Source organism: Rhinatrema bivittatum, chromosome 7, assembly GCF_901001135.1.
Source record: "Rhinatrema bivittatum chromosome 7, aRhiBiv1.1, whole genome shotgun sequence".
Taxonomy (NCBI): domain Eukaryota; kingdom Metazoa; phylum Chordata; class Amphibia; order Gymnophiona; family Rhinatrematidae; genus Rhinatrema; species Rhinatrema bivittatum.
The window spans coordinates 182,281,462-182,292,746 of NC_042621.1; the positions used below are offsets into that span (position 1 = coordinate 182,281,462).

Consider the following 11,285-nt stretch of genomic DNA (forward strand, 5'->3'; position numbering starts at 1 on the left):
TCTTTATTAAATTTTTTAAACAGTTTCCAACTTAACAATACTTCATCGTACCTAACACTTCACACTGAAACCATATCCACCCCCCTTACCCCCCAGCCCCCCCCCCCCACTCACTCCCCAATCCCAGACACATCATACGCGAGACAACTGATATAGTGTGTCCAGTAGGCATGGAAATAGCCGTACATAAACATAGGCATGTCGCTGTCCAATTTCTCTCTGTCAATAAGCTCATACGGCTCCCCAATAGCACAAAATCACATCCAGTATCCTAAACATTAGTTCATCCCTAGATTCACAGCCTGCGGCTTTCGACCCTCTCCGGAACTCCTGTACTTATAGCCCGTGACGGTTAGGATAAGGTCACGTCTGGCATCTGTGAGAGTCCACCACAGTCTGTTCCAAATTGCCATACAGTTAGCTTGCTTAGCAGGTGATTGATACTGCGCTGTCCAGAATTTGTGTTGCAGTAACGCTATCAGGCGCGAATGCCAATGTCCCCATGTGGGTCGATCCGGCGAAATCCACTGTGAAAGAATGGTCTGGATTGCAATTAGTAGGGCTTTTTCCACGAATGTCCAATCCCCATCCGGCAAGTCCTGTAAGGTAAGTGTGTTAGGAAGACGAAACAGACATACCCTAATATCCCTAGGAATGGAAATGTGAAGAATCATCTCTAGATTCTGCAGCACTTCCTTCCAAAACATCATAATTTGAGGGCATTCCCACATACCATGTACAAAGGTGCTCCGTTCCCCCTGGCATTTAATACATACAGCAGAGTCACATAATCTTGCGGCATATCTTTGAGCCTGTGATACATACATGCCGTGCAGGACCTTAAAACCAATCTCTTGAAGAAGAACATTTTCTGACACCTTAGCACTTTTTTCTAAAATTTCCCCTATGTCTTTGAGAGCCAGATACACATTCGCCATTCTCACCCATTTATTTTGTATCTCCAATTTGGCCGTCAGAACCGGAATTTCCCGTAAGGCGTGGGATAGCGAAGAGCAGGAATGTCTTGTCTTGGCTCTCGGCCCAAAGAAAGCTCTCAAAGTATCCCACCTGGCGTCCAGCTTGTAAGCTCCCAGAAGTGCATGCACATAATGCCTAACTTGCAAAAAAGCAAAGAAGTCTTGTTTCGGGAGCTCATACGCGGCCTGCAACTCCTGAAAGGACCACATAATCCCTGTGCCAGGCGCAAAGAGCTGATAGATATTCTGTACCCCTTTTGTACACCACCTTTGGAACACCGGTCCCATCAAGCCGCTGGGGAACATAGGGTTGCCAAACACACAAATTCTCTTAATGAAAAATCCCACGATTAAAATGAGCTATATAGAAACACGTGGTATTGAGAAATTAAACAATCACAACGCTATGAAATTTTATCTTATATGTTTAAGGACCATCATACCACCCACAGTGCTCACAAGTCAGACTTGCATCTCATGCACCTTCCCGGGGTCACATTAAATCAATTGGTCCAGATGGAAGGCATCAAAGTTCAATTTTGTGTACTTTTTATGAATTTTTTGCTATATATATTAAAAAAGGCAACTTCCCTTGTTTCTGAGTTATCGGGGTTACTTATCCCGTAGCTGTCGGGTTTCCCGAGAGCGGGAGATCGCGCTGGGACCCCCCCACTGGACCCCAGGTAATTTAAAACATTTTGGGGGGCTTCGGGAGGGTGGGGGATTTATTTTAAAGGGTCGGGGTGGGTTTTAGGGTGCCGGTTTTCCCGCCCTCCCCCGATTTACGATTTTTAACGATTTAAAAAAAACAAAAACCATGACGATCAGATTTCCCTCTCCCCCAGCCAAAATCGATCGTTAAGATGATCGATCACCCGATTCACAACCCTAGTTCCTATTAATACTGTTAAGAAAATGTATAACGTTCACATTGTTTTTTCTGTTACACAACTGCTAAGAAAAATGTATATTTTTGTAAACCATTATGATGGCTCTACCGAATGACGGTATATAAAACTCAACAAATAAATAAGTAAGTAAATAAATAAATAAATAAATAAATAAATTGAATCCTAAAACAAATTGCCTGGGGTAGAGATGGGGGACCATTGTTTAACCATGGTTAACATTCAAACACATTCACATCATTTACCTTTTCCAGTTAGTCAGTTAAGCATATTTTCTGCTAGGAAGTATTCTAACTAAGCAAAGCAGTCATTAAATAGCAATGAAGGGTATATCGAACCAGTAGAATACCCCACTTGTTTGTGAATAGGCAATGTAGCTTAGGGCACGGAGCTCTGAAAACTAAAGACCAAAAGCCATTCCTTCATTCACTATTCGGTTGGCAACCTTCAATGCCCCTAACCTCTATGTCCTCAGAATGTATGCTTTTATCCACATAATTAATGTCCTGAAAAACACTTTGGCTAAAAGCCTTTCATATATGTAAATTAAGACTATATTTTGTACAATGCTGAATACAGTGACTGTGCTGAAGTCAGTGTATTCAGTGATTTCATAAGGTTCACCGATTCTTCATCTGTAATGTAGAGAAATATATTAATTTTATGATACGGTGGTTGGCATTCAAAGAACCAAGAAATAAGCCTGAGTTTAAGAACAGAGGCTAAGTTTTTTCCAACAATAAAAGGAATCATTTAACTAATTTGGAAATACAAATCCCTAAAGCTTGCTAAATCAGCTTTTCTGAAAAGTTCTCCTTTGAAAACCAGGGAGCTTTTGTAATTGCTTACACTGAAATATTGATATAAAAAAGCAAACTAAATAGCAACTGTTGTAAAAATAAATATTTAAACATTTTCAGAAACAAAATGAAATAGTTGTCATGACTTGAAAAATATTTGGAGCTTGCAGGAGGAGGAGCCACAATAGATTAACACCTTCAACCAGGGATGACCTAAGGGAGCTGCAAGGCCCAGAACAAGTCAGCCACAGTGGGGCTCTGAATGATGAGGTGTGAGGCTCCACCCCCAAGCTGACTGGAAATTATGGAACCAAAGATGGAGGTACAGTAGCAGCACGTGGCACGGGGCTGTCACTCCCAGTCACCTAGCCCATCCTCAAGGATGGCCCTGCTTTAACTCAGTCCACAAACATCCATTCATTCATTCATTCATTCATTCAAATTAAATGAGCCTTTTATTTGCTTCCAGCAGTTCTCTGACACAAATGTTTATTTATATTCAAGGCTGGCATAAGACAAGGATGGAACATAACTTTATCTATAGAGCTCAAATTATTTCCCATGGGAGTGATTTTCATACATTTTTTGTTACAAAAAAATAGACTAAAAGGAGCTAAATTTCCTAGCACATAGTTCCTCAAAATTTTTTGAGAGGCTGTGCCTATGTCTAAGGCCTATTTTTAAGCACTGAAATGTAATCATTACAGGGTGAATTTTCAAAAAATTTTATGCCTGTTATGCACATACAACAAAGGTTAACTCAACTAAATCAGGCCCAGATCTAGGAATAGACAACTGCCCAGAGCACCAAATATCTGGGCCAAAGAGGATCTTGCTTCTGCTTGTTTTAGGGCCATGTGCTTCAAGGAGCGCTGCCATGGTACTCTGCCTATGAGCGACAAAATCTTAAATCCAGACCTGGCCTAAATCAGTCCTATGTGGCGAAGTGGATCTTTAGCCAGCAGAAAGTACACACATACTGTACTTTCAGAATAAGCATACTTTTAGCCACATAGAAAAGATGCATTTTTAGTGAAGTATTTCAGAGGCATAATTAAAAACCACACACAAATTTTAAAAAATATGGGGCGGATTTTAAGAGCCCTGCTCACGTAAATCCGCCCGGATTTACGTGAGCAGGGCCTTGCGCGCCGGTGCGCCTATGTTCCATAGGCCTACCGGCGCGCGCAGAGCCCCGGGACTCGCGTAAGTCCCGGGGTTTTTCGAGGGGGGCGTGTCGGGGGCGTGTCGGATCGGTGCGGCGTTTTGGGGGCGGGACGCGGCATTTCGGGGGCGGGCCGGGGGCATGTTTTCGGCCCAGGGCGGTCCGGGGGCGTGGCCGCGCCCTCCAGAACCGCCCCCAGGTCGTGTCTCGGCGCGCTAGCGGCCCGCTGGCGCGCGGGGATTTACTTCTCCCTCCAGGAGGCGTAAATCCCCCGACAAAGGTAGGGGGGGGGTCTAGATAGGGCCGGGGGGGTGGGTTAGATAGAGGAAGGGAGGGGAAGGTGAGGGGAGGGCGAAAGCGAGTTCCCTCCGAGGCCGCTCCGATTTCGGAGCGGCCTCGGAGGGAACGGCGGCAGGCTGCGCGGCTCGGCGTGCGCTGGCTACACGAAATCGGCAGCCTTGCACGCGCCGATCCAGGATTTGCACGGCTACGCGCGTATCTACTAAAATCCAGCATACTTTTGTTTGCGCCTGATGCGCCAACAAAAGTATGCGAAGGCGCACTTTTTGAAAATCTACCCCTATATGCGGGTAGGTAGGCTAATGTGTATATTTTATACCATTTTAGATGATGCAAATGTACATGCATATTATTAATCACAAAACAAATCAATAGTCAAAGACAATGTATACGGATACCTTGTGTTTGAATAGTGGCTGGATTTGTATAGGCTAAAAAGTTGGCATGCAAATTTGCCCCATGCCTATGTGCATTATCTCTTTATAATCAATTTTATTTTTAATGCTAAACATTGGCTTTGTAAGAATATGTTGATTAAAAAAAACAAAACACCTTTTCTTGTATTTGAATGAGGCACAAGATGAGCTGTGTTTCATTTGTTTTCAGGCCATGTAAAGGAAATCTGATAAATTATTCTGTAAAATCATGGGGAAAAAAAGATTTTTTTTCTGTGCCCAAACTATTTGTTCACATTGCAGTTTTTTTTTACCCTATATTTATTCTTATTTTAAATATATCACCTCTTCCAGAAGGCCCAAACAAATAAATACAATTCATATAACAATATTAAAAATAAATAAAATTTGTATAATTTTAATAAATTAAACAAATACATGACAACTACACAATAATTCAATAAAAAGTAGAACAACCATACAATAACAAAACAGAAAAATTCAAAATAATGGAAAATAGTCACTGCTAGAGATGTGAATCGGAACCAGAATTGGTTCGGATTTCAGTTCCGATACACATCTCTATAGATGTGAATCGGAACCAGAATCGGTTCGGATTTCAGTTCCGATTTTGGACTGCTAGCTTAGAAAATAGTGCTAAACATGCGTCCATGAGGAACCCAACTTTCAAAACTGTTCGTAATACACAATTTGTACATGTAAATGAATGAGCAGAGATTTATACAAATATTTTATAAACCATGCGGTTAGTGCTGCAGTTTTTAAATACTGTGTATTTCTACCACAACACAAGTATGTTGTAGTAAACATGAATATTTCCAATGCCAGAAAACATAAAAGGGCCAGATTTTAAGAGGTACGTCTGATTTTATAACATGCGCGCACAGCCCTGGTGGCTTTCCCTGTTCCCTCCGAGGCCGCTCCGAAATCAAAGCGGCCTCAGAGGGAACTTTCCTTCCGCCCCCCAGCCCTACCTAAACTCCCCTAATTCATAAGTTGCGCCTGTGCTGGAGACCTCGGTCCCGCCCCCGCCCCTTTCACAAAGCCCCGGGACATACGCGCTTCCCGGGGCTTGCTCGCGTCTCCGGGCCTATGCAAAATGCGCCGGGCCTATGCAAAATTCGTGCATAGGTCTTTTAAAATCTGCCCCTTACTTTATCTATTTAATAAACATACATTTCTAGTTGTGTTAAAATATGCAACGTTTACCTAATAACCCTGATTTAAGCATGGAGACGAGTATTTTATAAAGTATTAGTGTAATGGAGGTAATTTTTTGCCTGTAAATGGACTTTTGAAAATTGCTACTTTGAAAATTCAACTCTATAGGGTTAAACTGTCAAAAGGGTTTACATGTGTAAATGCATATTATGTATGTAAATGGGCTTTTGAAAATTGCTGCATGATACATACATAACTACTTTGAAAATTACCTCTAGGCCATTCTGAACATACTTGCCTACATACTTGGACACACCAGTTTGCTGATACCTGCACCTGTTCACCCAATCCTTCTCTAGTTTACCCTAGAGTCTCTAGCAATTCATATTGAATCTATATCAGTTTACCCAGACCTCCCACCCAAAATCTACAGACAAAAGCTAAATCTGATTTCAATTGTGCGAGTCCATTAGCAGGCATCTGTGGCTGTGTGAAGATTTACTATAATATTTTATAGCGCGTGCGTATGATATATGCAAGCATGTATTATAAAATATGGGGCGGATTTTAAATGCCCTGCGCGCGTAAATCCAGCCGGATTTACGCCCGCAGGGCCCTTGCGCACCGACGCGCCTATTTTGCATAGGCCGCCGGCGCGCGCAGAGCCCCAGGACGTGCATATGTCCCCGGGTTTTTTAAAAGGGGCGGGAGGGGGCGTGTCGGGGCGTGGCAGAATGACGCGGCGTTTCGGGGCATGACGCGGCATTTTGGGAGCGTGACACGGCGTTTTGGGGGCAGCGACGCGGGCGTGGTTTCGGCCCGGAGGCGTGGCTGCGGCCTCCGGACCAGCCCCCGGGACCGGAACACAGAGCGGGGCAGCCGGCCGGCGCGCGCAGATTTACATCTGCTTTTAGCAGGCATAAATCATGAAACAAAGGTAAGGGGGGGGTTTAGATAGGGCCGGGGGGGTGGGTTAGGTAGGGGAAGGGAGGGGAAGGTGGGGGGAGGGCGAAGGATAGTTCCCTCCGAGGCCGCTCCGAAATCGGAGCGGCCTCGGAGGGAACAGGCAGCGCGCGCTGGGCTCGGCGCGCGCAGGTTGCACAAATGTGCACCCCCTTGCGCGCACCGACCCCGGATTTTATAAGAGCCGCGCGTATCTTATAAAATCCAGCATACTTTTGTTCGCGCGTGGTGCGCAAACAAAAGTATGCAATCGCGCAATTTTAGAAAATCTACCCCTTTGTGTATCTCTACCCTGTAACATATGTGTGTATATGGACTTATGCGTGAATGCATACAGTGGTGAAACCACATATATCGATGCTTTGAATGTATATACATACATTACCCACCTATTTAAAAAATATATGTGCTTATTTATTTATTTATTTATTTGACACTTTTCTATACCGACATTCATGAATAAATTCATATCAAATCGGTTTACATGTAACAAGGCATATATTTTACATGTGAAAATAAAGTAGGCGTCACCCACGTAAGTCCCGATTTATGCACGTAACTTGGTGTATTTTATAAAATGTGCGCATTGATGAAATTACCACTTTTACCAATTAGTCCACCAGTTCACCCAGTCCTTTGGCAGCTCATCAAGTCCCTCCTGGTTCTTCAGCTTGACATTCCCCTCATTCACCCAGACCTCCCACCTAGACCGTACCTCACAGTAAACACATTTAATATCACTTATGCCAGATAATTAGCAGATGTAAAACTCTGCAAGTAAGCTGGAAACTGCAGGTATGTAAGTGCCTTTTAAAATAGCAACTTACATGCACAACTGTTGGCCCCACCTGGGAATCATCTAGACCGCCCCTTTTTTACATGCATATATCTGTGCACACAACTGAAATTAAGCAAGTATTTTGGACTTTTAGAAAATATGGAACATGCAAGTATAGGCTACTTGTGCACATATATGCTAATTTATACATGTATAACATTTTGAAAATTCACCTTTAAGTTTGTACAAGAGGCAATGGAGAGTAAAGTGGTCTGTCCAAGGTCGCAAGGAGCAGAAGTAGGATTTGAACCTTGGCTTTCTTGGTTCATAGTCCACTGCTCTAACCACTAGGTGAGACTGTTGCCTTACATATCTTTGTGTATACGTCTTTGACAGATCAATGAGGACCTTCACTTCAGAACACTGCATATACTCTATGCAAGATCCAGCCTTCATCATTGCATTTACCTGAAATGCCAGTCCAGTTCACCTAATCAATCAGCCTGGAATTTGTCCCTTCTGTCAAACCATAATTCAGTTGTTAAACTCTTGTCACATGTTTATTTTTTCCTTAATAACCTGGTTTTGTCTCCATGCCAAGCCACCCTTATGTCTCTAGTGAACTATCTTGGCTATGCAGAGAAAAAAGCACAGTGATGGAACTAATATGAGCTGGTAGGAAAGTTACATAGATTGGACATGTCTTTTAGAGAAACATCCAAGCATAATTCATTAGTGAAAGAGCCATTAACAAAGAACTAAAGAGATAGTCAATCACTTAAAGACCATTTTCAGCTACCCTAACTCCATCACTTAGACAATTACCAACCACTGCATTTAGTGAGTCATCTTGCACCCTCAGTTAAAGAAAAGAAACACCTACTAGTACCTGTATCATTTAGAAGACAATCACAAGCTGGAATTATTGTGATGAAGTTAACAGCTAGGGCTTTTTCTGTGATGGCATCGATGTTAGAATAAACTTACACAGAATACCAGGCGCAAACTGAATTATTTGAGATTTCATAAGGTGAAAGCCTGGCTATTCCCTTAAAATGGTATTTGGGTATTTGCAGACCTTTGCTTTTTTTTGTCATGTGTTAAGTTGGCTGTTTTATTTTGTGTGATTTTATATTATGAATTTGGTTTATGTTTCATTGTTTTAGGATTATTGTATTGTATACCATTTTGAGTGGTCAGTTTTTTATCTTTTGTATATGACCTTGAGCAATCTGTAGTGACCAGAATGATGCATTAGAAATGTTTTAAATAAAATTACTTTCGGCAAAAAGAAATGAAAGAAAATACTTCCAATATATTATAAAATTATTTCTCTTTCCATTTCTCATCACTTCTCCCACACTCCCTGGCTCCAATTGGCTGTTTTCCAACAGAAGTATATTTATTGGGGGAGGGGAAGATTTGTGCACATTTTGAATGCACAGTTTACGACAATAATATTCATATACTGCAGTGCAATAGTATACAAAAATATTTACCACTGTGAACAAGTACATGTTCTATGTCCTGGGCATTAGATGAAACAAATCAAAATATTTCTGTTTTTCCAAGCATAGGTAATAGAAATATATCTTAGCTACAACTGACATGTCTCCATTTTATATTACATATGTACAGATACAGAAGAAAATCGGTATTCAACTTCAGTTTACAATGCTAGGCACCAAACTATAAAAAAAGAAAGGCTTTAAGCAAAAAAAGGGAGGGGGGAGGGGAATGATATATTATATTTTATGAACCAGATCTGATGCTAACAAGGAACTCAATATTTGTCATTCCTGCAACAATTGTAATGTGTATGCATCTAATAGAAATGATTATGTTGGTAAAGTAAGCAAGAACCATTTTCCTCAGTCTCCACGATCCCCATTCCCAGCTCTTTGTCTCAGTGAGATCTGCATGGGCGGAGGCTAGGAGCAGGGCACACATGCATCTACAAGTTTGATTGATACATTTCTTAATGAAAGGGTTTATACGGAGCCTTAACAACTTTTTTAGTTCACAGATAAAACAGCAAATAAATCCAATAGCAACCCTAAGAATAATTAACATTAATAACCTGTACATTATTATATAACAAGCCCCTTGCGAAAACAAATATTCATTCTAACTGTTCTTTTTTTTATAACATCATGTTGCCTGTTGTTTCGTATGATAAAATACTAAATGATGTTCTTATACATTTATAGTGACATAGTTTATGCAAACTTCACCCTTAGAAACCATGGCTTTGCTGCATGTCTTCCTATTCCTACCCCATATCGTAAACTCTATTCCTATAATACGGTTCATGCTACTGAAATCCAGATATGAAGTCAAACAAATAATCCCTTTAAACAACTGCAGCTATATTTCAATTCTAGGTCAAATTTCTCATGTTAAATGTAAATTCGAGTGATGGTAAAAAAAAAATGCTCCAGTCTGAGGAAGGATGCAGAAGCCTCACACAAAGCCCTGCATTTAAATTTCAGAATTTGCCCTCTCGCTCCATTTTATTATAAATGACCATGCAACACATTTCACAGACACAATGGGATTTTGCAGTATTTTTTTTTTTTTTATGTTATCACAGACCCCACACACAAGCAAAAATGTGAAATAACTTACTGTCTTCAAGAAATAAGCTCCTGGTATCCTGCGTGCAGGGATGCTCACTTGGGATGCGGTAGCTGTGTGAAGAGGAGCAGGCTGGTTGAGACTGGTTACCTAGGCAATGTATTTCTGTGCTGTGAGAAGAATTAGGAAGCTGGGAGTCAGAAAGAGCCTATCCCTTTCAAAGAGAGCCACTCACAGCGACTGGCTCGCAGCCCATTCACAACCTGAAGGCAGAAGCCATTGAAGAGTCCCGCTCAATTTCTGGCTATAAATTATAACCTTCGATGTGTTCTCAATTACAAGGATGTGCTAATGAATGCAGATCCTTTACATATGCATTTGAAGTATTTGAAGCTTTGAGATTACAGAATTATTTTCCTGTTATATCTACCTCTATTTGCATATTTATTTTCAAGTCCATCGTACTGTCATTTGAGGTGCAAACTGTTTGTGGGATTATCAAGTACCGGATGTCTGTAAGGTTTTGATGCATAAGTAAAATGTTACTGATATACAGCATCACCTGAAAGAGGAGTTATAATTCATTTCTCAACTGTTTTTATCATTTAAAGTCATGTTTCTGTGCTTTACAAAGATGATAGCTTGGACTTCCTATTATTTTCTTTGATTGAGGTTCCAATCGTTGATATAAAGCACATAGGAAGAAATATGCTGCAAGTCTGCAATCACACTCATGTTTTTTCAAGATATCTTCTTCTAAGCCAAATCCACAGTGTACTCATTAAACAGCCAATGGCACTGCTTAACTGACACAGGCAGCATTTTCTGGCCCCTAACAGAGAAATATCCAATCTGAAGAGTTACTTTAATGAGTCTAACTAAATAAAAAGATAAAGAATACACATTCAAATGTGTTTTTGGCACCTTGGAATTATAAGGAAAGCAGAAGTAGCCATTAATGGCATTTACTGCAACCAATCAGGGAGCTGTGTGGTTCCCAACAAGTTTCCAATAAAATGTTATTGATCATGATGAAGTCAAAGGTCAGTCAGATCCCTTCATCATATTGTACAGTATGTAAGACCTTATTTCATTCACACTGTTTTCATAAACAATACCTTCATTTCCAGGATTAGTTACACCAAGGGCTCACAACCTTTTTGGGTGTGTGGACCCTTTATCAACTTCCAGAAATTTCAGGGATCCTCAGACTATGCCCATGACTTGCTCCCCACCTCCT

At 41.2% G+C, this 11,285-nt stretch overlaps 1 protein-coding gene across 1 annotated transcript in view; it reads right to left on the reverse strand.

Annotated features, from left to right (window-relative positions):
* The window catches only part of CALY (calcyon neuron specific vesicular protein), a 180,128-nt gene extending 169,966 nt beyond the window's left edge, over window positions 1-10,162 (reverse strand). Inside the window, exon 1 of the mRNA XM_029609595.1 lies at window positions 10,097-10,162. The gene's annotated coding sequence lies outside the window, so the exon portion shown is untranslated. The remainder of the gene's footprint in view (window positions 1-10,096) is intronic.
* Between the last annotated feature and the right edge of the window lie 1,123 nt (window positions 10,163-11,285).